The 27,177-nt window shown below is 43.4% G+C and overlaps 2 long non-coding RNA genes across 3 annotated transcripts in view; both read right to left on the bottom strand.

The window, feature by feature from the left end:
• LOC149992057 (uncharacterized) overlaps positions 1 to 27,177 on the bottom strand; it is a 174,676-nt gene that overhangs the window by 45,953 nt on the left and 101,546 nt on the right. The window lies entirely within an intron of this gene.
• On the bottom strand, positions 6,383 to 14,044 carry LOC149992059 (uncharacterized). Its single transcript, XR_016508508.1, has 2 exons — positions 13,963 to 14,044; positions 6,383 to 6,430 (listed from the first exon to the last, which is right to left on the bottom strand). It is a non-coding gene; the product is annotated as an uncharacterized LOC149992059 (long non-coding RNA).

Below are 27,177 nucleotides of genomic sequence, written 5' to 3'. Positions count from 1 at the left end.
GTCTAGCATAGTCTATCCTAGCCTGTGTAGTCTATCCTAGCCTAGCATAGTCTAGCATAGTCTATCCGAGCCTAGCATAGTCTAGCATAGTCTATCCTAGCCTGTGTAGTCTATCCTAGCCTAGCATAGTCTAGCATAGTCTATCCTACCCTAGCATAGTCTAGCATAGTCTATCCTAGCCTAGCATAGTCTATCATAGTCTATCCTAGCCTGTGTAGTCTATCCTAGCCTAGTCTATCATAGTCTATCCTAGCCTAGCATAGTCTATCATAGTCTATCCTAGCCTAGCATAGTCTAGCATAGTCTATCCTAGCCTATCATAGTCTATCATAGTCTATCCTAGCCTGTGTAGTCTATCCTAGCCTAGCATAGTCTAGCATAGTCTATCCTAGCCTGTGTAGTCTATCCTAGCCTAGCATAGTCTAGCATAGTCTATCCTAGCCTGTGTAGTCTATCCTAGCCTAGCATAGTCTAGCATAGTCTATCCTAGCCTGTGTAGTCGATCCTAGCCTAGCATAGTCTAGCATAGTCTATCCTAGCCTGTGTAGTCTATCCTAGCCTAGCATAGTCTATCATAGTCTATCCTAGCCTAGCATAGTCTATCATAGTCTATCCTAGCCTGTGTAGTCTATCCTAGCCTAGCATAGTCTAGCATAGTCTATCCTAGCCTGTGTAGTCTATCCTAGCCTAGCATAGTCTATCATAGTCTATCCTAGCCTGTGTAGTCTATCCTAGCCTAGCATAGTCTAGCATAGTCTATCCTAGCCTGTGTAGTCTATCCTAGCCTAGCATAGTCTAGCATAGTCTATCCTAGCCTGTGTAGTCTATCCTAGCCTAGCATAGTCTATCATAGTCTATCCTAGCCTAGCATAGTCTATCATAGTCTATCCTAGCCTGTGTAGTCTATCCTAGCCTAGCATAGTCTATCATAGTCTATCCTAGCCTGTGTAGTCTATCCTAGCCTAGCATAGTCTATCCTAGCCTGTGTAGTCTATCCTAGCCTAGCATAGTCTATCATAGTCTATCCTAGCCTAGCATAGTCTAGCATAGTCTATCCTAGCCTAGCATAGTCTAGCATAGTCTATCCTAGCCTAGCATAGTCTATCATAGTCTATCCTAGCCTGTGTAGTCTATCCGAGCCTAGCATAGTCTAGCATAGTCTATCCTAGCCTGTGTAGTCTATCCTAGCCTAGCATAGTCTAGCATAGTCTATCCTAGCCTGTGTAGTCTATCCTAGCCTAGCATAGTCTATCATAGTCTATCCTAGCCTATCATAGTCTAGCATAGTCTATCCTAGCCTGTGTAGTCTATCCTAGCCTAGCATAGTCTAGCATAGTCTATCCTAGCCTGTGTAGTCTATCCTAGCCTAGCATAGTCTATCATAGTCTATCCTAGCCTGTGTAGTCTATCCTACCCTAGCATAGTCTAGCATAGTCTATCCTAGCCTGTGTAGTCTATCCTAGCCTAGCATAGTCTATCATAGTCTATCCTAGCCTAGCATAGTCTATCATAGTCTATCCTAGCCTGTGTAGTCTATCCTAGCCTAGAATAGTATATCCTAGCCTGTGTAGTCTATCCTAGCCTAGCATAGTATATCATAGTCTATCCTAGCCTGTGTAGTCTATCCTAGCCTAGCATAGTCTAGGATAGTCTATCCTAGCCTGTGTAGTCTATCCTAGCCTAGCATAGTCTAGCATAGTCTATCCTAGCCTGTGTAGTCGATCCTAGCCTAGCATAGTCTAGCATAGTCTATCCTAGCCTGTGTAGTCTATCCTAGCCTAGCATAGTCTATCATAGTCTATCCTAGCCTAGCATAGTCTATCCTAGCCTGTGTAGTCTATCCTAGCCTAGCATAGTCTAGCATAGTCTATCCTAGCCTGTGTAGTCTATCCTAGCCTAGCATAGTCTATCATAGTCTATCCTAGCCTGTGTAGTCTATCCTAGCCTAGCATAGTCTAGCATAGTCTATCCTAGCCTGTGTAGTCTATCCTAGCCTAGCATAGTCTAGCATAGTCTATCCTAGCCTGTGTAGTCTATCCTAGCCTAGCATAGTCTATCATAGTCTATCCTAGCCTAGCATAGTCTATCATAGTCTATCCTAGCCTGTGTAGTCTATCCTAGCCTAGCATAGTCTATCCTAGCCTAGCATAGTCTATCATAGTCTATCCTAGCCTAGCATAGTCTATCCTAGCCTGTGTAGTCTATCCTAGCCTAGCATAGTCTATCATAGTCTATCCTAGCCTAGCATAGTCTAGCATAGTCTATCCTAGCCTAGCATAGTCTAGCATAGTCTATCCTAGCCTAGCATAGTCTATCATAGTCTATCCTAGCCTGTGTAGTCTATCCGAGCCTAGCATAGTCTAGCATAGTCTATCCTAGCCTGTGTAGTCTATCCTAGCCTAGCATAGTCTATCATAGTCTATCCTAGCCTGTGTAGTCTATCCTAGCCTAGCATAGTCTATCATAGTCTATCCTAGCCTAGCATAGTCTAGCATAGTCTATCCTAGCCTAGCATAGTCTATCCTAGCCTGTGTAGTCTATCCTAGCCTAGAATAGTATATCCTAGCCTGTGTAGTCTATCCTAGCCTAGCATAGTATATCATAGTCTATCCTAGCCTGTGTAGTCTATCCTAGCCTAGCATAGTCTAGCATAGTCTATCCTAGCCTGTGTAGTCTATCCTAGCCTAGCATAGTCTAGCATAGTCTATCCTAGCCTGTGTAGTCGATCCTAGCCTAGCATAGTCTAGCATAGTCTATCCTAGCCTGTGTAGTCTATACTAGCCTAGCATAGTCTATGATAGTCTATCCTAGCCTAGCATAGTCTATCATAGTCTATCCTAGCCTGTGTAGTCTATCCTAGCCTAGCATAGTCTAGCATAGTCTATCCTAGCCTGTGTAGTCTATCCTAGCCTAGCATAGTCTATCATAGTCTATCCTAGCCTGTGTAGTCTATCCTAGCCTAGCATAGTCTAGCATAGTCTATCCTAGCCTGTGTAGTCTATCCTAGCCTAGCATAGTCTAGCATAGTCTATCCTAGCCTGTGTAGTCTATCCTAGCCTAGCATAGTCTATCATAGTCTATCCTAGCCTAGCATAGTCTATCATAGTCTATCCTAGCCTGTGTAGTCTATCCTAGCCTAGCATAGTCTATCATAGTCTATCCTAGCCTGTGTAGTCTATCCTAGCCTAGCATAGTCTATCCTAGCCTGTGTAGTCTATCCTAGCCTAGCATAGTCTATCATAGTCTATCCTAGCCTAGCATAGTCTAGCATAGTCTATCCTAGCCTAGCATAGTCTATCCTAGCCTGTGTAGTCTATCCTAGCCTAGAATAGTATATCCTAGCCTGTGTAGTCTATCCTAGCCTAGCATAGTATATCATAGTCTATCCTAGCCTGTGTAGTCTATCCTAGCCTAGCATAGTCTAGCATAGTCTATCCTAGCCTGTGTAGTCTATCCTAGCCTAGCATAGTCTAGCATAGTCTATCCTAGCCTGTGTAGTCGATCCTAGCCTAGCATAGTCTAGCATAGTCTATCCTAGCCTGTGTAGTCTATCCTAGCCTAGCATAGTCTATCATAGTCTATCCTAGCCTAGCATAGTCTATCATAGTCTATCCTAGCCTGTGTAGTCTATCCTAGCCTAGCATAGTCTAGCATAGTCTATCCTAGCCTGTGTAGTCTATCCTAGCCTAGCATAGTCTATCATAGTCTATCCTAGCCTGTGTAGTCTATCCTAGCCTAGCATAGTCTAGCATAGTCTATCCTAGCCTGTGTAGTCTATCCTAGCCTAGCATAGTCTAGCATAGTCTATCCTAGCCTGTGTAGTCTATCCTAGCCTAGCATAGTCTATCATAGTCTATCCTAGCCTAGCATAGTCTATCATAGTCTATCCTAGCCTGTGTAGTCTATCCTAGCCTAGCATAGTCTATCATAGTCTATCCTAGCCTGTGTAGTCTATCCTAGCCTAGCATAGTCTATCCTAGCCTGTGTAGTCTATCCTAGCCTAGCATAGTCTATCATAGTCTATCCTAGCCTAGCATAGTCTAGCATAGTCTATCCTAGCCTAGCATAGTCTAGCATAGTCTATCCTAGCCTAGCATAGTCTATCATAGTCTATCCTAGCCTGTGTAGTCTATCCGAGCCTAGCATAGTCTAGCATAGTCTATCCTAGCCTGTGTAGTCTATCCTAGCCTAGCATAGTCTAGCATAGTCTATCCTAGCCTGTGTAGTCTATCCTAGCCTAGCATAGTCTATCATAGTCTATCCTAGCCTAGCATAGTCTAGCATAGTCTATCCTAGCCTAGCATAGTCTATCCTAGCCTGTGTAGTCTATCCTAGCCTAGAATAGTATATCCTAGCCTGTGTAGTCTATCCTAGCCTAGCATAGTATATCATAGTCTATCCTAGCCTGTGTAGTCTATCCTAGCCTAGCATAGTCTAGCATAGTCTATCCTAGCCTGTGTAGTCTATCCTAGCCTAGCATAGTCTAGCATAGTCTATCCTAGCCTGTGTAGTCGATCCTAGCCTAGCATAGTCTAGCATAGTCTATCCTAGCCTGTGTAGTCTATACTAGCCTAGCATAGTCTATGATAGTCTATCCTAGCCTAGCATAGTCTATCATAGTCTATCCTAGCCTGTGTAGTCTATCCTAGCCTAGCATAGTCTAGCATAGTCTATCCTAGCCTGTGTAGTCTATCCTAGCCTAGCATAGTCTATCATAGTCTATCCTAGCCTGTGTAGTCTATCCTAGCCTAGCATAGTCTAGCATAGTCTATCCTAGCCTGTGTAGTCTATCCTAGCCTAGCATAGTCTAGCATAGTCTATCCTAGCCTGTGTAGTCTATCCTAGCCTAGCATAGTCTATCATAGTCTATCCTAGCCTAGCATAGTCTATCATAGTCTATCCTAGCCTGTGTAGTCTATCCTAGCCTAGCATAGTCTATCATAGTCTATCCTAGCCTGTGTAGTCTATCCTAGCCTAGCATAGTCTATCCTAGCCTGTGTAGTCTATCCTAGCCTAGCATAGTCTATCATAGTCTATCCTAGCCTAGCATAGTCTAGCATAGTCTATCCTAGCCTAGCATAGTCTATCCTAGCCTGTGTAGTCTATCCTAGCCTAGAATAGTATATCCTAGCCTGTGTAGTCTATCCTAGCCTAGCATAGTATATCATAGTCTATCCTAGCCTGTGTAGTCTATCCTAGCCTAGCATAGTCTAGCATAGTCTATCCTAGCCTGTGTAGTCTATCCTAGCCTAGCATAGTCTAGCATAGTCTATCCTAGCCTGTGTAGTCGATCCTAGCCTAGCATAGTCTAGCATAGTCTATCCTAGCCTGTGTAGTCTATCCTAGCCTAGCATAGTCTATCATAGTCTATCCTAGCCTAGCATAGTCTATCATAGTCTATCCTAGCCTGTGTAGTCTATCCTAGCCTAGCATAGTCTAGCATAGTCTATCCTAGCCTGTGTAGTCTATCCTAGCCTAGCATAGTCTATCATAGTCTATCCTAGCCTGTGTAGTCTATCCTAGCCTAGCATAGTCTAGCATAGTCTATCCTAGCCTGTGTAGTCTATCCTAGCCTAGCATAGTCTAGCATAGTCTATCCTAGCCTGTGTAGTCTATCCTAGCCTAGCATAGTCTATCATAGTCTATCCTAGCCTAGCATAGTCTATCATAGTCTATCCTAGCCTGTGTAGTCTATCCTAGCCTAGCATAGTCTATCATAGTCTATCCTAGCCTGTGTAGTCTATCCTAGCCTAGCATAGTCTATCCTAGCCTGTGTAGTCTATCCTAGCCTAGCATAGTCTATCATAGTCTATCCTAGCCTAGCATAGTCTAGCATAGTCTATCCTAGCCTAGCATAGTCTAGCATAGTCTATCCTAGCCTAGCATAGTCTATCATAGTCTATCCTAGCCTGTGTAGTCTATCCGAGCCTAGCATAGTCTAGCATAGTCTATCCTAGCCTGTGTAGTCTATCCTAGCCTAGCATAGTCTAGCATAGTCTATCCTAGCCTGTGTAGTCTATCCTAGCCTAGCATAGTCTAGCATAGTCTATCCTAGCCTGTGTAGTCTATCCTAGCCTAGCATAGTCTATCATAGTCTATCCTAGCCTGTGTAGTCTATCCTACCCTAGCATAGTCTAGCATAGTCTATCCTAGCCTGTGTAGTCTATCCTAGCCTAGCATAGTCTATCATAGTCTATCCTAGCCTGTGTAGTCTATCCTAGCCTAGCATAGTCTATCCTAGCCTGTGTAGTCTATCCTAGCCTAGCATAGTCTATCATAGTCTATCCTAGCCTAGCATAGTCTAGCATAGTCTATCCTAGCCTAGCATAGTCTAGCATAGTGTATCCTAGCCTAGCATAGTCTATCATAGTCTATCCTAGCCTGTGTAGTCTATCCTAGCCTAGCATAGTCTATCGTAGTCTATCCTAGCCTGTGTAGTCTATCCTAGCCTAGCATAGTCTATCATAGTCTATCCTAGCCTGTGTAGTCTATCCTAGCCTAGCATAGTCTATCCTAGCCTGTGTAGTCTATCCTAGCCTAGCATAGTCTATCATAGTCTATCCTAGCCTAGCATAGTCTAGCATAGTCTATCCTAGCCTAGCATAGTCTAGCATAGTCTATCCTAGCCTAGCATAGTCTATCATAGTCTATCCTAGCCTGTGTAGTCTATCCTAGCCTAGCATAGTCTATCATAGTCTATCCTAGCCTAGCATAGTCTAGCATAGTCTATCCTAGCCTGTGTAGTCTATCCTAGCCTAGCATAGTCTAGCATAGTCTATCCTAGCCTGTGTAGTCTATCCTAGCCTAGCATAGTCTATAATAGTCTATCCTAGCCTAGCATAGTCTATCATAGTCTATCCTAGCCTGTGTAGTCTATCCTAGCCTAGCATAGTCTATCATAGTCTATCCTAGCCTAGCATAGTCTAGCATAGTCTATCCTAGCCTGTGTAGTCTATCCTAGCCTAGCATAGTCTATCATAGTCTATCCTAGCCTGTGTAGTCTATCCTAGCCTAGCATAGTCTATCATAGTCTATCCTAGCCTGTGTAGTCTATCCTAGCCTAGCATAGTCTAGCATAGTCTATCCTAGCCTGTGTAGTCTATCCTAGCCTAGCATAGTCTATCATAGTCTATCCTAGCCTAGCATAGTCTATCATAGTCTATCCTAGCCTGTGTAGTCTATCCTAGCCTAGCATAGTCTATCATAGTCTATCCTAGCCTAGCATAGTCTATCATAGTCTATCCTAGCCTAGCATAGTCTATCATAGTCTATCCTAGCCTGTGTAGTCTATCCTAGCCTAGCATAGTCTATCATAGTCTATCCTAGCCTGTGTAGTCTATCCTAGCCTAGCATAGTCTAGCATAGTCTATCCTAGCCTAACATAGTCTATCATAGTCTATCCTAGCCTAGCATAGTCTAGCATAGTCTATCCTAGCCTGTGTAGTCTATCCTAGCCTAGCATAGTCTATCATAGTCTATCCTAGCCTAGCATAGTCTAGCATAGCCTATCCTAGCCTAGCATAGTCTATCATAGTCTATCCTAGCCTGTGTAGTCTATCCTAGCCTAGCATAGTCTATCATAGTCTATCCTAGCCTGTGTAGTCTATCCTAGCCTAGCATAGTCTAGCATAGTCTATCCTAGCCTGTGTAGTCTATCCTAGCCTAGCATAGTCTATCATAGTCTATCCTAGCCTGTGTAGTCTATCCTAGCCTAACATAGTCTATCATAGTCTATCCTAGCCTAGCATAGTCTATCATAGTCTATCCTAGCCTGTGTAGTCTATCCTAGCCTAGCATAGTCTATCATAGTCTATTCTAGCCTGTGTAGTCTATCCTAGCCTAGCATAGTCTATCCTAGCCTGTGTAGTCTATCCTAGCCTAGCATAGTCTAGCATAGTCTATCCTAGCCTGTGTAGTCTATCGTAGCCTAGCATAGTCTAGCATAGTCTATCCTAGCCTGTGTAGTCTATCCTAGCCTAGCATAGTCTAGCATAGTCTATCCTAGCCTGTGTAGTCTATCCTAGCCTAGCATAGTCTATCATAGTCTATCCTAGCCTAGCATAGTCTAGCATAGTCTATCCTAGCCTATCATAGTCTATCATAGTCTATCCTAGCCTGTGTAGTCTATCCTAGCCTAGCATAGTCTAGCATAGTCTATCCTAGCCTGTGTAGTCTATCCTAGCCTAGCATAGTCTATCCTAGCCTGTGTAGTCTATCCTAGCCTAGCATAGTCTAGCATAGTCTATCCTAGCCTGTGTAGTCTATCCTAGCCTAGCATAGTCTAGCATAGTCTATCCTACCCTAGCATAGTCTAGCATAGTCTATCCTAGCCTAGCATAGTCTATCATAGTCTATCCTAGCCTGTGTAGTCTATCCTAGCCTAGTCTATCATAGTCTATCCTAGCCTAGCATAGTCTATCATAGTCTATCCTAGCCTAGCATAGTCTAGCATAGTCTATCCTAGCCTATCATAGTCTATCATAGTCTATCCTAGCCTGTGTAGTCTATCCTAGCCTAGCATAGTCTAGCATAGTCTATCCTAGCCTGTGTAGTCTATCCTAGCCTAGCATAGTCTAGCATAGTCTATCCTAGCCTGTGTAGTCTATCCTAGCCTAGCATAGTCTAGCATAGTCTATCCTAGCCTGTGTAGTCGATCCTAGCCTAGCATAGTCTAGCATAGTCTATCCTAGCCTGTGTAGTCTATCCTAGCCTAGCATAGTCTATCATAGTCTATCCTAGCCTAGCATAGTCTATCATAGTCTATCCTAGCCTGTGTAGTCTATCCTAGCCTAGCATAGTCTAGCATAGTCTATCCTAGCCTGTGTAGTCTATCCTAGCCTAGCATAGTCTATCATAGTCTATCCTAGCCTGTGTAGTCTATCCTAGCCTAGCATAGTCTAGCATAGTCTATCCTAGCCTGTGTAGTCTATCCTAGCCTAGCATAGTCTAGCATAGTCTATCCTAGCCTGTGTAGTCTATCCTAGCCTAGCATAGTCTATCATAGTCTATCCTAGCCTAGCATAGTCTATCATAGTCTATCCTAGCCTGTGTAGTCTATCCTAGCCTAGCATAGTCTATCATAGTCTATCCTAGCCTGTGTAGTCTATCCTAGCCTAGCATAGTCTATCCTAGCCTGTGTAGTCTATCCTAGCCTAGCATAGTCTATCATAGTCTATCCTAGCCTAGCATAGTCTAGCATAGTCTATCCTAGCCTAGCATAGTCTAGCATAGTCTATCCTAGCCTAGCATAGTCTATCATAGTCTATCCTAGCCTGTGTAGTCTATCCGAGCCTAGCATAGTCTAGCATAGTCTATCCTAGCCTGTGTAGTCTATCCTAGCCTAGCATAGTCTATCATAGTCTATCCTAGCCTAGCATAGTCTATCCTAGCCTGTGTAGTCTATCCTAGCCTAGCATAGTCTAGCATAGTCTATCCTAGCCTGTGTAGTCTATCCTAGCCTAGCATAGTCTATCATAGTCTATCCTAGCCTGTGTAGTCTATCCTAGCCTAGCATAGTCTAGCATAGTCTATCCTAGCCTGTGTAGTCTATCCTAGCCTAGCATAGTCTAGCATAGTCTATCCTAGCCTGTGTAGTCTATCCTAGCCTAGCATAGTCTATCATAGTCTATCCTAGCCTAGCATAGTCTATCATAGTCTATCCTAGCCTGTGTAGTCTATCCTAGCCTAGCATAGTCTATCCTAGCCTAGCATAGTCTATCATAGTCTATCCTAGCCTAGCATAGTCTATCCTAGCCTGTGTAGTCTATCCTAGCCTAGCATAGTCTATCATAGTCTATCCTAGCCTAGCATAGTCTAGCATAGTCTATCCTAGCCTAGCATAGTCTAGCATAGTCTATCCTAGCCTAGCATAGTCTATCATAGTCTATCCTAGCCTGTGTAGTCTATCCGAGCCTAGCATAGTCTAGCATAGTCTATCCTAGCCTGTGTAGTCTATCCTAGCCTAGCATAGTCTATCATAGTCTATCCTAGCCTGTGTAGTCTATCCTAGCCTAGCATAGTCTATCATAGTCTATCCTAGCCTAGCATAGTCTAGCATAGTCTATCCTAGCCTAGCATAGTCTATCCTAGCCTGTGTAGTCTATCCTAGCCTAGAATAGTATATCCTAGCCTGTGTAGTCTATCCTAGCCTAGCATAGTATATCATAGTCTATCCTAGCCTGTGTAGTCTATCCTAGCCTAGCATAGTCTAGCATAGTCTATCCTAGCCTGTGTAGTCTATCCTAGCCTAGCATAGTCTAGCATAGTCTATCCTAGCCTGTGTAGTCGATCCTAGCCTAGCATAGTCTAGCATAGTCTATCCTAGCCTGTGTAGTCTATACTAGCCTAGCATAGTCTATGATAGTCTATCCTAGCCTAGCATAGTCTATCATAGTCTATCCTAGCCTGTGTAGTCTATCCTAGCCTAGCATAGTCTAGCATAGTCTATCCTAGCCTGTGTAGTCTATCCTAGCCTAGCATAGTCTATCATAGTCTATCCTAGCCTGTGTAGTCTATCCTAGCCTAGCATAGTCTAGCATAGTCTATCCTAGCCTGTGTAGTCTATCCTAGCCTAGCATAGTCTAGCATAGTCTATCCTAGCCTGTGTAGTCTATCCTAGCCTAGCATAGTCTATCATAGTCTATCCTAGCCTAGCATAGTCTATCATAGTCTATCCTAGCCTGTGTAGTCTATCCTAGCCTAGCATAGTCTATCATAGTCTATCCTAGCCTGTGTAGTCTATCCTAGCCTAGCATAGTCTATCCTAGCCTGTGTAGTCTATCCTAGCCTAGCATAGTCTATCATAGTCTATCCTAGCCTAGCATAGTCTAGCATAGTCTATCCTAGCCTAGCATAGTCTATCCTAGCCTGTGTAGTCTATCCTAGCCTAGAATAGTATATCCTAGCCTGTGTAGTCTATCCTAGCCTAGCATAGTATATCATAGTCTATCCTAGCCTGTGTAGTCTATCCTAGCCTAGCATAGTCTAGCATAGTCTATCCTAGCCTGTGTAGTCTATCCTAGCCTAGCATAGTCTAGCATAGTCTATCCTAGCCTGTGTAGTCGATCCTAGCCTAGCATAGTCTAGCATAGTCTATCCTAGCCTGTGTAGTCTATCCTAGCCTAGCATAGTCTATCATAGTCTATCCTAGCCTAGCATAGTCTATCATAGTCTATCCTAGCCTGTGTAGTCTATCCTAGCCTAGCATAGTCTAGCATAGTCTATCCTAGCCTGTGTAGTCTATCCTAGCCTAGCATAGTCTATCATAGTCTATCCTAGCCTGTGTAGTCTATCCTAGCCTAGCATAGTCTAGCATAGTCTATCCTAGCCTGTGTAGTCTATCCTAGCCTAGCATAGTCTAGCATAGTCTATCCTAGCCTGTGTAGTCTATCCTAGCCTAGCATAGTCTATCATAGTCTATCCTAGCCTAGCATAGTCTATCATAGTCTATCCTAGCCTGTGTAGTCTATCCTAGCCTAGCATAGTCTATCATAGTCTATCCTAGCCTGTGTAGTCTATCCTAGCCTAGCATAGTCTATCCTAGCCTGTGTAGTCTATCCTAGCCTAGCATAGTCTATCATAGTCTATCCTAGCCTAGCATAGTCTAGCATAGTCTATCCTAGCCTAGCATAGTCTAGCATAGTCTATCCTAGCCTAGCATAGTCTATCATAGTCTATCCTAGCCTGTGTAGTCTATCCGAGCCTAGCATAGTCTAGCATAGTCTATCCTAGCCTGTGTAGTCTATCCTAGCCTAGCATAGTCTAGCATAGTCTATCCTAGCCTGTGTAGTCTATCCTAGCCTAGCATAGTCTATCATAGTCTATCCTAGCCTAGCATAGTCTAGCATAGTCTATCCTAGCCTAGCATAGTCTATCCTAGCCTGTGTAGTCTATCCTAGCCTAGAATAGTATATCCTAGCCTGTGTAGTCTATCCTAGCCTAGCATAGTATATCATAGTCTATCCTAGCCTGTGTAGTCTATCCTAGCCTAGCATAGTCTAGCATAGTCTATCCTAGCCTGTGTAGTCTATCCTAGCCTAGCATAGTCTAGCATAGTCTATCCTAGCCTGTGTAGTCGATCCTAGCCTAGCATAGTCTAGCATAGTCTATCCTAGCCTGTGTAGTCTATACTAGCCTAGCATAGTCTATGATAGTCTATCCTAGCCTAGCATAGTCTATCATAGTCTATCCTAGCCTGTGTAGTCTATCCTAGCCTAGCATAGTCTAGCATAGTCTATCCTAGCCTGTGTAGTCTATCCTAGCCTAGCATAGTCTATCATAGTCTATCCTAGCCTGTGTAGTCTATCCTAGCCTAGCATAGTCTAGCATAGTCTATCCTAGCCTGTGTAGTCTATCCTAGCCTAGCATAGTCTAGCATAGTCTATCCTAGCCTGTGTAGTCTATCCTAGCCTAGCATAGTCTATCATAGTCTATCCTAGCCTAGCATAGTCTATCATAGTCTATCCTAGCCTGTGTAGTCTATCCTAGCCTAGCATAGTCTATCATAGTCTATCCTAGCCTGTGTAGTCTATCCTAGCCTAGCATAGTCTATCCTAGCCTGTGTAGTCTATCCTAGCCTAGCATAGTCTATCATAGTCTATCCTAGCCTAGCATAGTCTAGCATAGTCTATCCTAGCCTAGCATAGTCTATCCTAGCCTGTGTAGTCTATCCTAGCCTAGAATAGTATATCCTAGCCTGTGTAGTCTATCCTAGCCTAGCATAGTATATCATAGTCTATCCTAGCCTGTGTAGTCTATCCTAGCCTAGCATAGTCTAGCATAGTCTATCCTAGCCTGTGTAGTCTATCCTAGCCTAGCATAGTCTAGCATAGTCTATCCTAGCCTGTGTAGTCGATCCTAGCCTAGCATAGTCTAGCATAGTCTATCCTAGCCTGTGTAGTCTATCCTAGCCTAGCATAGTCTATCATAGTCTATCCTAGCCTAGCATAGTCTATCATAGTCTATCCTAGCCTGTGTAGTCTATCCTAGCCTAGCATAGTCTAGCATAGTCTATCCTAGCCTGTGTAGTCTATCCTAGCCTAGCATAGTCTATCATAGTCTATCCTAGCCTGTGTAGTCTATCCTAGCCTAGCATAGTCTAGCATAGTCTATCCTAGCCTGTGTAGTCTATCCTAGCCTAGCATAGTCTAGCATAGTCTATCCTAGCCTGTGTAGTCTATCCTAGCCTAGCATAGTCTATCATAGTCTATCCTAGCCTAGCATAGTCTATCATAGTCTATCCTAGCCTGTGTAGTCTATCCTAGCCTAGCATAGTCTATCATAGTCTATCCTAGCCTGTGTAGTCTATCCTAGCCTAGCATAGTCTATCCTAGCCTGTGTAGTCTATCCTAGCCTAGCATAGTCTATCATAGTCTATCCTAGCCTAGCATAGTCTAGCATAGTCTATCCTAGCCTAGCATAGTCTAGCATAGTCTATCCTAGCCTAGCATAGTCTATCATAGTCTATCCTAGCCTGTGTAGTCTATCCGAGCCTAGCATAGTCTAGCATAGTCTATCCTAGCCTGTGTAGTCTATCCTAGCCTAGCATAGTCTAGCATAGTCTATCCTAGCCTGTGTAGTCTATCCTAGCCTAGCATAGTCTAGCATAGTCTATCCTAGCCTGTGTAGTCTATCCTAGCCTAGCATAGTCTATCATAGTCTATCCTAGCCTGTGTAGTCTATCCTACCCTAGCATAGTCTAGCATAGTCTATCCTAGCCTGTGTAGTCTATCCTAGCCTAGCATAGTCTATCATAGTCTATCCTAGCCTGTGTAGTCTATCCTAGCCTAGCATAGTCTATCCTAGCCTGTGTAGTCTATCCTAGCCTAGCATAGTCTATCATAGTCTATCCTAGCCTAGCATAGTCTAGCATAGTCTATCCTAGCCTAGCATAGTCTAGCATAGTGTATCCTAGCCTAGCATAGTCTATCATAGTCTATCCTAGCCTGTGTAGTCTATCCTAGCCTAGCATAGTCTATCGTAGTCTATCCTAGCCTGTGTAGTCTATCCTAGCCTAGCATAGTCTATCATAGTCTATCCTAGCCTGTGTAGTCTATCCTAGCCTAGCATAGTCTATCCTAGCCTGTGTAGTCTATCCTAGCCTAGCATAGTCTATCATAGTCTATCCTAGCCTAGCATAGTCTAGCATAGTCTATCCTAGCCTAGCATAGTCTAGCATAGTCTATCCTAGCCTAGCATAGTCTATCATAGTCTATCCTAGCCTGTGTAGTCTATCCTAGCCTAGCATAGTCTATCATAGTCTATCCTAGCCTAGCATAGTCTAGCATAGTCTATCCTAGCCTGTGTAGTCTATCCTAGCCTAGCATAGTCTAGCATAGTCTATCCTAGCCTGTGTAGTCTATCCTAGCCTAGCATAGTCTATAATAGTCTATCCTAGCCTAGCATAGTCTATCATAGTCTATCCTAGCCTGTGTAGTCTATCCTAGCCTAGCATAGTCTATCATAGTCTATCCTAGCCTAGCATAGTCTAGCATAGTCTATCCTAGCCTGTGTAGTCTATCCTAGCCTAGCATAGTCTATCATAGTCTATCCTAGCCTGTGTAGTCTATCCTAGCCTAGCATAGTCTATCATAGTCTATCCTAGCCTGTGTAGTCTATCCTAGCCTAGCATAGTCTAGCATAGTCTATCCTAGCCTGTGTAGTCTATCCTAGCCTAGCATAGTCTATCATAGTCTATCCTAGCCTAGCATAGTCTATCATAGTCTATCCTAGCCTGTGTAGTCTATCCTAGCCTAGCATAGTCTATCATAGTCTATCCTAGCCTAGCATAGTCTATCATAGTCTATCCTAGCCTAGCATAGTCTATCATAGTCTATCCTAGCCTGTGTAGTCTATCCTAGCCTAGCATAGTCTATCATAGTCTATCCTAGCCTGTGTAGTCTATCCTAGCCTAGCATAGTCTAGCATAGTCTATCCTAGCCTAACATAGTCTATCATAGTCTATCCTAGCCTAGCATAGTCTAGCATAGTCTATCCTAGCCTGTGTAGTCTATCCTAGCCTAGCATAGTCTATCATAGTCTATCCTAGCCTAGCATAGTCTAGCATAGCCTATCCTAGCCTAGCATAGTCTATCATAGTCTATCCTAGCCTGTGTAGTCTATCCTAGCCTAGCATAGTCTATCATAGTCTATCCTAGCCTGTGTAGTCTATCCTAGCCTAGCATAGTCTAGCATAGTCTATCCTAGCCTGTGTAGTCTATCCTAGCCTAGCATAGTCTATCATAGTCTATCCTAGCCTGTGTAGTCTATCCTAGCCTAACATAGTCTATCATAGTCTATCCTAGCCTAGCATAGTCTATCATAGTCTATCCTAGCCTGTGTAGTCTATCCTAGCCTAGCATAGTCTATCATAGTCTATTCTAGCCTGTGTAGTCTATCCTAGCCTAGCATAGTCTATCCTAGCCTGTGTAGTCTATCCTAGCCTAGCATAGTCTAGCATAGTCTATCCTAGCCTGTGTAGTCTATCGTAGCCTAGCATAGTCTAGCATAGTCTATCCTAGCCTGTGTAGTCTATCCTAGCCTAGCATAGTCTAGCATAGTCTATCCTAGCCTGTGTAGTCTATCCTAGCCTAGCATAGTCTATCATAGTCTATCCTAGCCTAGCATAGTCTAGCATAGTCTATCCTAGCCTATCATAGTCTATCATAGTCTATCCTAGCCTGTGTAGTCTATCCTAGCCTAGCATAGTCTAGCATAGTCTATCCTAGCCTGTGTAGTCTATCCTAGCCTAGCATAGTCTATCCTAGCCTGTGTAGTCTATCCTAGCCTAGCATAGTCTAGCATAGTCTATCCTAGCCTGTGTAGTCTATCCTAGCCTAGCATAGTCTAGCATAGTCTATCCTACCCTAGCATAGTCTAGCATAGTCTATCCTAGCCTAGCATAGTCTATCATAGTCTATCCTAGCCTGTGTAGTCTATCCTAGCCTAGTCTATCATAGTCTATCCTAGCCTAGCATAGTCTATCATAGTCTATCCTAGCCTAGCATAGTCTAGCATAGTCTATCCTAGCCTATCATAGTCTATCATAGTCTATCCTAGCCTGTGTAGTCTATCCTAGCCTAGCATAGTCTAGCATAGTCTATCCTAGCCTGTGTAGTCTATCCTAGCCTAGCATAGTCTAGCATAGTCTATCCTAGCCTGTGTAGTCTATCCTAGCCTAGCATAGTCTAGCATAGTCTATCCTAGCCTGTGTAGTCGATCCTAGCCTAGCATAGTCTAGCATAGTCTATCCTAGCCTGTGTAGTCTATCCTAGCCTAGCATAGTCTATCATAGTCTATCCTAGCCTAGCATAGTCTATCATAGTCTATCCTAGCCTGTGTAGTCTATCCTAGCCTAGCATAGTCTAGCATAGTCTATCCTAGCCTGTGTAGTCTATCCTAGCCTAGCATAGTCTATCATAGTCTATCCTAGCCTGTGTAGTCTATCCTAGCCTAGCATAGTCTAGCATAGTCTATCCTAGCCTGTGTAGTCTATCCTAGCCTAGCATAGTCTAGCATAGTCTATCCTAGCCTGTGTAGTCTATCCTAGCCTAGCATAGTCTATCATAGTCTATCCTAGCCTAGCATAGTCTATCATAGTCTATCCTAGCCTGTGTAGTCTATCCTAGCCTAGCATAGTCTATCATAGTCTATCCTAGCCTGTGTAGTCTATCCTAGCCTAGCATAGTCTATCCTAGCCTGTGTAGTCTATCCTAGCCTAGCATAGTCTATCATAGTCTATCCTAGCCTAGCATAGTCTAGCATAGTCTATCCTAGCCTAGCATAGTCTAGCATAGTCTATCCTAGCCTAGCATAGTCTATCATAGTCTATCCTAGCCTGTGTAGTCTATCCGAGCCTAGCATAGTCTAGCATAGTCTATCCTAGCCTGTGTAGTCTATCCTAGCCTAGCATAGTCTAGCATAGTCTATCCTAGCCTGTGTAGTCTATCCTAGCCTAGCATAGTCTATCATAGTCTATCCTAGCCTATCATAGTCTAGCATAGTCTATCCTAGCCTGTGTAGTCTATCCTAGCCTAGCATAGTCTAGCATAGTCTATCCTAGCCTGTGTAGTCTATCCTAGCCTAGCATAGTCTATCATAGTCTATCCTAGCCTGTGTAGTCTATCCTACCCTAGCATAGTCTAGCATAGTCTATCCTAGCCTGTGTAGTCTATCCTAGCCTAGCATAGTCTATCATAGTCTATCCTAGCCTAGCATAGTCTATCATAGTCTATCCTAGCCTGTGTAGTCTATCCTAGCCTAGAATAGTATATCCTAGCCTGTGTAGTCTATCCTAGCCTAGCATAGTATATCATAGTCTATCCTAGCCTGTGTAGTCTATCCTAGCCTAGCATAGTCTAGCATAGTCTATCCTAGCCTGTGTAGTCTATCCTAGCCTAGCATAGTCTAGCATAGTCTATCCTAGCCTGTGTAGTCGATCCTAGCCTAGCATAGTCTAGCATAGTCTATCCTAGCCTGTTTAGTCTATCCTAGCCTAGCATAGTCTATCATAGTCTATCCTAGCCTAGCATAGTCTATCCTAGCCTGTGTAGTCTATCCTAGCCTAGCATAGTCTAGCATAGTCTATCCTAGCCTGTGTAGTCTATCCTAGCCTAGCATAGTCTATCATAGTCTATCCTAGCCTGTGTAGTCTATCCTAGCCTAGCATAGTCTAGCATAGTCTATCCTAGCCTGTGTAGTCTATCCTAGCCTAGCATAGTCTAGCATAGTCTATCCTAGCCTGTGTAGTCTATCCTAGCCTAGCATAGTCTATCATAGTCTATCCTAGCCTAGCATAGTCTATCATAGTCTATCCTAGCCTGTGTAGTCTATCCTAGCCTAGCATAGTCTATCCTAGCCTAGCATAGTCTATCATAGTCTATCCTAGCCTAGCATAGTCTATCCTAGCCTGTGTAGTCTATCCTAGCCTAGCATAGTCTATCATAGTCTATCCTAGCCTAGCATAGTCTAGCATAGTCTATCCTAGCCTAGCATAGTCTAGCATAGTCTATCCTAGCCTAGCATAGTCTATGATAGTCTATCCTAGCCTGTGTAGTCTATCCGAGCCTAGCATAGTCTAGCATAGTCTATCCTAGCCTGTGTAGTCTATCCTAGCCTAGCATAGTCTATCATAGTCTATCCTAGCCTGTGTAGTCTATCCTAGCCTAGCATAGTCTATCATAGTCTATCCTAGCCTAGCATAGTCTAGCATAGTCTATCCTAGCCTAGCATAGTCTATCCTAGCCTGTGTAGTCTATCCTAGCCTAGAATAGTATATCCTAGCCTGTGTAGTCTATCCTAGCCTAGCATAGTATATCATAGTCTATCCTAGCCTGTGTAGTCTATCCTAGCCTAGCATAGTCTAGCATAGTCTATCCTAGCCTGTGTAGTCTATCCTAGCCTAGCATAGTCTAGCATAGTCTATCCTAGCCTGTGTAGTCGATCCTAGCCTAGCATAGTCTAGCATAGTCTATCCTAGCCTGTGTAGTCTATACTAGCCTAGCATAGTCTATGATAGTCTATCCTAGCCTAGCATAGTCTATCATAGTCTATCCTAGCCTGTGTAGTCTATCCTAGCCTAGCATAGTCTAGCATAGTCTATCCTAGCCTGTGTAGTCTATCCTAGCCTAGCATAGTCTATCATAGTCTATCCTAGCCTGTGTAGTCTATCCTAGCCTAGCATAGTCTAGCATAGTCTATCCTAGCCTGTGTAGTCTATCCTAGCCTAGCATAGTCTAGCATAGTCTATCCTAGCCTGTGTAGTCTATCCTAGCCTAGCATAGTCTATCATAGTCTATCCTAGCCTAGCATAGTCTATCATAGTCTATCCTAGCCTGTGTAGTCTATCCTAGCCTAGCATAGTCTATCATAGTCTATCCTAGCCTGTGTAGTCTATCCTAGCCTAGCATAGTCTATCCTAGCCTGTGTAGTCTATCCTAGCCTAGCATAGTCTATCATAGTCTATCCTAGCCTAGCATAGTCTAGCATAGTCTATCCTAGCCTAGCATAGTCTATCCTAGCCTGTGTAGTCTATCCTAGCCTAGAATAGTATATCCTAGCCTGTGTAGTCTATCCTAGCCTAGCATAGTATATCATAGTCTATCCTAGCCTGTGTAGTCTATCCTAGCCTAGCATAGTCTAGCATAGTCTATCCTAGCCTGTGTAGTCTATCCTAGCCTAGCATAGTCTAGCATAGTCTATCCTAGCCTGTGTAGTCGATCCTAGCCTAGCATAGTCTAGCATAGTCTATCCTAGCCTGTGTAGTCTATCCTAGCCTAGCATAGTCTATCATAGTCTATCCTAGCCTAGCATAGTCTATCATAGTCTATCCTAGCCTGTGTAGTCTATCCTAGCCTAGCATAGTCTAGCATAGTCTATCCTAGCCTGTGTAGTCTATCCTAGCCTAGCATAGTCTATCATAGTCTATCCTAGCCTGTGTAGTCTATCCTAGCCTAGCATAGTCTAGCATAGTCTATCCTAGCCTGTGTAGTCTATCCTAGCCTAGCATAGTCTAGCATAGTCTATCCTAGCCTGTGTAGTCTATCCTAGCCTAGCATAGTCTATCATAGTCTATCCTAGCCTAGCATAGTCTATCATAGTCTATCCTAGCCTGTGTAGTCTATCCTAGCCTAGCATAGTCTATCATAGTCTATCCTAGCCTGTGTAGTCTATCCTAGCCTAGCATAGTCTATCATAGTCTATCCTAGCCTGTGTAGTCTATCCTAGCCTGTGTAGTCTATCCTAGCCTAGCAGAGTCTAGCATAGTCTATCCTAGCCTGTGTAGTCTATCCTAGCCTAGCATAGTCTATCATAGTCTATCCTAGCCTGTGTAGTCTATCCTAGCCTAGCATAGTCTATCATAGTCTATCCTAGCCTAGCATAGTCTATCATAGTCTATCCTAGCCTGTGTAGTCTATCCTAGCCTAGCATAGTCTATCATAGTCTATTCTAGCCTGTGTAGTCTATCCTAGCCTAGCATAGTCTATCCTAGCCTGTGTAGTCTATCCTAGCCTAGCATAGTCTAGCATAGTCTATCCTAGCCTGTGTAGTCTATCGTAGCCTAGCATAGTCTAGCATAGTCTATCCTAGCCTGTGTAGTCTATCCTAGCCTAGCATAGTCTAGCATAGTCTATCCTAGCCTGTGTAGTCTATCCTAGCCTAGCATAGTCTATCATAGTCTATCCTAGCCTAGCATAGTCTAGCATAGTCTATCCTAGCCTATCATAGTCTATCATAGTCTATCCTAGCCTGTGTAGTCTATCCTAGCCTAGCATAGTCTAGCATAGTCTATCCTAGCCTGTGTAGTCTATCCTAGCCTAGCATAGTCTAGCATAGTCTATCCTAGCCTGTGTAGTCTATCCTAGCCTAGCATAGTCTATCATAGTCTATCCTAGCCTAGCATAGTCTAGCATAGTCTATCCTAGCCTAGCATAGTCTAGCATAGTCTATCCTAGCCTGTGTAGTCTATCCTAGCCTAGCATAGTCTAGCATAGTCTATCCTAGCCTAGCATAGTCTAGCATAGTCTATCCGAGCCTAGCATAGTCTAGCATAGTCTATCCTAGCCTGTGTAGTCTATCCTAGCCTAGCATAGTCTAGCATAGTCTATCCTAGCCTAGCATAGTCTAGCATAGTCTATCCTAGCCTAGCATAGTCTATCACAGTCTATCCTAGCCTGTGTAGTCTATCCTAGCCTAGCATAGTCTAGCATAGTCTATCCTAGCCTGTGTAGTCTATCCTAGCCTAGCATAGTCTAGCATAGTCTATCCGAGCCTAGCATAGTCTAGCATAGTCTATCCTAGCCTGTGTAGTCTATCCTAGCCTAGCATAGTCTAGCATAGTCTATCCTACCCTAGCATAGTCTAGCATAGTCTATCCTAGCCTAGCATAGTCTATCATAGTCTATCCTAGCCTGTGTAGTCTATCCTAGCCTAGTCTATCATAGTCTATCCTAGCCTAGCATAGTCTATCATAGTCTATCCTAGCCTAGCATAGTCTAGCATAGTCTATCCTAGCCTATCATAGTCTATCATAGTCTATCCTAGCCTGTGTAGTCTATCCTAGCCTAGCATAGTCTAGCATAGTCTATCCTAGCCTGTGTAGTCTATCCTAGCCTAGCATAGTCTAGCATAGTCTATCCTAGCCTGTGTAGTCTATCCTAGCCTAGCATAGTCTAGCATAGTCTATCCTAGCCTGTGTAGTCGATCCTAGCCTAGCATAGTCTAGCATAGTCTATCCTAGCCTGTGTAGTCTATCCTAGCCTAGCATAGTCTATCATAGTCTATCCTAGCCTAGCATAGTCTATCATAGTCTATCCTAGCCTGTGTAGTCTATCCTAGCCTAGCATAGTCTAGCATAGTCTATCCTAGCCTGTGTAGTCTATCCTAGCCTAGCATAGTCTATCATAGTCTATCCTAGCCTGTGTAGTCTATCCTAGCCTAGCATAGTCTAGCATAGTCTATCCTAGCCTGTGTAGTCTATCCTAGCCTAGCATAGTCTAGCATAGTCTATCCTAGCCTGTGTAGTCTATCCTAGCCTAGCATAGTCTATCATAGTCTATCCTAGCCTAGCATAGTCTATCATAGTCTATCCTAGCCTGTGTAGTCTATCCTAGCCTAGCATAGTCTATCATAGTCTATCCTAGCCTGTGTAGTCTATCCTAGCCTAGCATAGTCTATCCTAGCCTGTGTAGTCTATCCTAGCCTAGCATAGTCTATCATAGTCTATCCTAGCCTAGCATAGTCTAGCATAGTCTATCCTAGCCTAGCATAGTCTAGCATAGTCTATCCTAGCCTAGCATAGTCTATCATAGTCTATCCTAGCCTGTGTAGTCTATCCGAGCCTAGCATAGTCTAGCATAGTCTATCCTAGCCTGTGTAGTCTATCCTAGCCTAGCATAGTCTAGCATAGTCTATCCTAGCCTGTGTAGTCTATCCTAGCCTAGCATAGTCTATCATAGTCTATCCTAGCCTATCATAGTCTAGCATAGTCTATCCTAGCCTGTGTAGTCTATCCTAGCCTAGCATAGTCTAGCATAGTCTATCCTAGCCTGTGTAGTCTATCCTAGCCTAGCATAGTCTATCATAGTCTATCCTAGCCTGTGTAGTCTATCCTACCCTAGCATAGTCTAGCATAGTCTATCCTAGCCTGTGTAGTCTATCCTAGCCTAGCATAGTCTATCATAGTCTATCCTAGCCTAGCATAGTCTATCATAGTCTATCCTAGCCTGTGTAGTCTATCCTAGCCTAGAATAGTATATCCTAGCCTGTGTAGTCTATCCTAGCCTAGCATAGTATATCATAGTCTATCCTAGCCTGTGTAGTCTATCCTAGCCTAGCATAGTCTAGCATAGTCTATCCTAGCCTGTGTAGTCTATCCTAGCCTAGCATAGTCTAGCATAGTCTATCCTAGCCTGTGTAGTCGATCCTAGCCTAGCATAGTCTAGCATAGTCTATCCTAGCCTGTGTAGTCTATCCTAGCCTAGCATAGTCTATCATAGTCTATCCTAGCCTAGCATAGTCTATCCTAGCCTGTGTAGTCTATCCTAGCCTAGCATAGTCTAGCATAGTCTATCCTAGCCTGTGTAGTCTATCCTAGCCTAGCATAGTCTATCATAGTCTATCCTAGCCTGTGTAGTCTATCCTAGCCTAGCATAGTCTAGCATAGTCTATCCTAGCCTGTGTAGTCTATCCTAGCCTAGCATAGTCTAGCATAGTCTATCCTAGCCTGTGTAGTCTATCCTAGCCTAGCATAGTCTATCATAGTCTATCCTAGCCTAGCATAGTCTATCATAGTCTATCCTAGCCTGTGTAGTCTATCCTAGCCTAGCATAGTCTATCCTAGCCTAGCATAGTCTATCATAGTCTATCCTAGCCTAGCATAGTCTATCCTAGCCTGTGTAGTCTATCCTAGCCTAGCATAGTCTATCATAGTCTATCCTAGCCTAGCATAGTCTAGCATAGTCTATCCTAGCCTAGCATAGTCTAGCATAGTCTATCCTAGCCTAGCATAGTCTATCATAGTCTATCCTAGCCTGTGTAGTCTATCCGAGCCTAGCATAGTCTAGCATAGTCTATCCTAGCCTGTGTAGTCTATCCTAGCCTAGCATAGTCTATCATAGTCTATCCTAGCCTGTGTAGTCTATCCTAGCCTAGCATAGTCTATCATAGTCTATCCTAGCCTAGCATAGTCTAGCATAGTCTATCCTAGCCTAGCATAGTCTATCCTAGCCTGTGTAGTCTATCCTAGCCTAGAATAGTATATCCTAGCCTGTGTAGTCTATCCTAGCCTAGCATAGTATATCATAGTCTATCCTAGCCTGTGTAGTCTATCCTAGCCTAGCATAGTCTAGCATAGTCTATCCTAGCCTGTGTAGTCTATCCTAGCCTAGCATAGTCTAGCATAGTCTATCCTAGCCTGTGTAGTCGATCCTAGCCTAGCATAGTCTAGCATAGTCTATCCTAGCCTGTGTAGTCTATACTAGCCTAGCATAGTCTATGATAGTCTATCCTAGCCTAGCATAGTCTATCATAGTCTATCCTAGCCTGTGTAGTCTATCCTAGCCTAGCATAGTCTAGCATAGTCTATCCTAGCCTGTGTAGTCTATCCTAGCCTAGCATAGTCTATCATAGTCTATCCTAGCCTGTGTAGTCTATCCTAGCCTAGCATAGTCTAGCATAGTCTATCCTAGCCTGTGTAGTCTATCCTAGCCTAGCATAGTCTAGCATAGTCTATCCTAGCCTGTGTAGTCTATCCTAGCCTAGCATAGTCTATCATAGTCTATCCTAGCCTAGCATAGTCTATCATAGTCTATCCTAGCCTGTGTAGTCTATCCTAGCCTAGCATAGTCTATCATAGTCTATCCTAGCCTGTGTAGTCTATCCTAGCCTAGCATAGTCTATCCTAGCCTGTGTAGTCTATCCTAGCCTAGCATAGTCTATCATAGTCTATCCTAGCCTAGCATAGTCTAGCATAGTCTATCCTAGCCTAGCATAGTCTATCCTAGCCTGTGTAGTCTATCCTAGCCTAGAATAGTATATCCTAGCCTGTGTAGTCTATCCTAGCCTAGCATAGTATATCATAGTCTATCCTAGCCTGTGTAGTCTATCCTAGCCTAGCATAGTCTAGCATAGTCTATCCTAGCCTGTGTAGTCTATCCTAGCCTAGCATAGTCTAGCATAGTCTATCCTAGCCTGTGTAGTCGATCCTAGCCTAGCATAGTCTAGCATAGTCTATCCTAGCCTGTGTAGTCTATCCTAGCCTAGCATAGTCTATCATAGTCTATCCTAGCCTAGCATAGTCTATCATAGTCTATCCTAGCCTGTGTAGTCTATCCTAGCCTAGCATAGTCTAGCATAGTCTATCCTAGCCTGTGTAGTCTATCCTAGCCTAGCATAGTCTATCATAGTCTATCCTAGCCTGTGTAGTCTATCCTAGCCTAGCATAGTCTAGCATAGTCTATCCTAGCCTGTGTAGTCTATCCTAGCCTAGCATAGTCTAGCATAGTCTATCCTAGCCTGTGTAGTCTATCCTAGCCTAGCATAGTCTATCATAGTCTATCCTAGCCTAGCATAGTCTATCATAGTCTATCCTAGCCTGTGTAGTCTATCCTAGCCTAGCATAGTCTATCATAGTCTATCCTAGCCTGTGTAGTCTATCCTAGCCTAGCATAGTCTATCCTAGCCTGTGTAGTCTATCCTAGCCTAGCATAGTCTATCATAGTCTATCCTAGCCTAGCATAGTCTAGCATAGTCTATCCTAGCCTAGCATAGTCTAGCATAGTCTATCCTAGCCTAGCATAGTCTATCATAGTCTATCCTAGCCTGTGTAGTCTATCCGAGCCTAGCATAGTCTAGCATAGTCTATCCTAGCCTGTGTAGTCTATCCTAGCCTAGCATAGTCTAGCATAGTCTATCCTAGCCTGTGTAGTCTATCCTAGCCTAGCATAGTCTAGCATAGTCTATCCTAGCCTGTGTAGTCTATCCTAGCCTAGCATAGTCTATCATAGTCTATCCTAGCCTGTGTAGTCTATCCTACCCTAGCATAGTCTAGCATAGTCTATCCTAGCCTGTGTAGTCTATCCTAGCCTAGCATAGTCTATCATAGTCTATCCTAGCCTGTGTAGTCTATCCTAGCCTAGCATAGTCTATCCTAGCCTGTGTAGTCTATCCTAGCCTAGCATAGTCTATCATAGTCTATCCTAGCCTAGCATAGTCTAGCATAGTCTATCCTAGCCTAGCATAGTCTAGCATAGTGTATCCTAGCCTAGCATAGTCTATCATAGTCTATCCTAGCCTGTGTAGTCTATCCTAGCCTAGCATAGTCTATCGTAGTCTATCCTAGCCTGTGTAGTCTATCCTAGCCTAGCATAGTCTATCATAGTCTATCCTAGCCTTTGTAGTCTATCCTAGCCTAGCATAGTCTATCCTAGCCTGTGTAGTCTATCCTAGCCTAGCATAGTCTATCATAGTCTATCCTAGCCTAGCATAGTCTAGCATAGTCTATCCTAGCCTAGCATAGTCTAGCATAGTCTATCCTAGCCTAGCATAGTCTATCATAGTCTATCCTAGCCTGTGTAGTCTATCCTAGCCTAGCATAGTCTATCATAGTCTATCCTAGCCTAGCATAGTCTAGCATAGTCTATCCTAGCCTGTGTAGTCTATCCTAGCCTAGCATAGTCTAGCATAGTCTATCCTAGCCTGTGTAGTCTATCCTAGCCTAGCATAGTCTATAATAGTCTATCCTAGCCTAGCATAGTCTATCATAGTCTATCCTAGCCTGTGTAGTCTATCCTAGCCTAGCATAGTCTATCATAGTCTATCCTAGCCTAGCATAGTCTATCATAGTCTATCCTAGCCTGTGTAGTCTATCCTAGCCTAGCATAGTCTATCATAGTCTATCCTAGCCTGTGTAGTCTATCCTAGCCTAGCATAGTCTAGCATAGTCTATCCTAGCCTGTGTAGTCTATCCTAGCCTAGCATAGTCTATCATAGTCTATCCTAGCCTGTGTAGTCTATCCTAGCCTAGCATAGTCTATCATAGTCTATCCTAGCCTAGCATAGTCTATCATAGTCTATCCTAGCCTGTGTAGTCTATCCTAGCCTAGCATAGTCTATCATAGGCTATCCTAGCCTAGCATAGTCTATCATAGTCTATCCTAGCCTAGCATAGTCTATCATAGTCTATCCTAGCCTGTGTAGTCTATCCTAGCCTAGCATAGTCTATCATAGTCTATCCTAGCCTGTGTAGTCTATCCTAGCCTAGCATAGTCTAGCATAGTCTATCCTAGCCTAACATAGTCTATCATAGTCTATCCTAGCCTAGCATAGTCTAGCATAGTCTATCCTAGCCTGTGTAGTCTATCCTAGCCTAGCATAGTCTATCATAGTCTATCCTAGCCTAGCATAGTCTAGCATAGCCTATCCTAGCCTAGCATAGTCTATCATAGTCTATCCTAGCCTGTGTAGTCTATCCTAGCCTAGCATAGTCTATCATAGTCTATCCTAGCCTGTGTAGTCTATCCTAGCCTAGCATAGTCTAGCATAGTCTATCCTAGCCTGTGTAGTCTATCCTAGCCTAGCATAGTCTATCATAGTCTATCCTAGCCTGTGTAGTCTATCCTAGCCTAGCATAGTCTAGCATAGTCTATCCTAGCCTGTGTAGTCTATCCTAGCCTAGCATAGTCTATCCTAGCCTGTGTAGTCTATCCTAGCCTAGCATAGTCTATCATAGTCTATCCTAGCCTGTGTAGTCTATCCTAGCCTAACATAGTCTATCATAGTCTATCCTAGCCTAGCATAGTCTATCATAGTCTATCCTAGCCTGTGTAGTCTATCCTAGCCTAGCATAGTCTATCATAGTCTATTCTAGCCTGTGTAGTCTATCCTAGCCTAGCATAGTCTATCCTAGCCTGTGTAGTCTATCCTAGCCTAGCATAGTCTAGCATAGTCTATCCTAGCCTGTGTAGTCTATCGTAGCCTAGCATAGTCTAGCATAGTCTATCCTAGCCTGTGTAGTCTATCCTAGCCTAGCATAGTCTAGCATAGTCTATCCTAGCCTGTGTAGTCTATCCTAGCCTAGCATAGTCTATCATAGTCTATCCTAGCCTAGCATAGTCTAGCATAGTCTATCCTAGCCTATCATAGTCTATCATAGTCTATCCTAGCCTGTGTAGTCTATCCTAG

This window comes from Furipterus horrens, unplaced genomic scaffold (genome assembly GCF_987537825.1).
Source record: "Furipterus horrens unplaced genomic scaffold, mFurHor1.1.pri manual_scaffold_16, whole genome shotgun sequence".
NCBI lineage: Eukaryota > Metazoa > Chordata > Mammalia > Chiroptera > Furipteridae > Furipterus > Furipterus horrens.
Note: the sequence above shows the minus strand (reverse complement) of the source record. Positions and strands in the feature narration are given on the sequence as shown.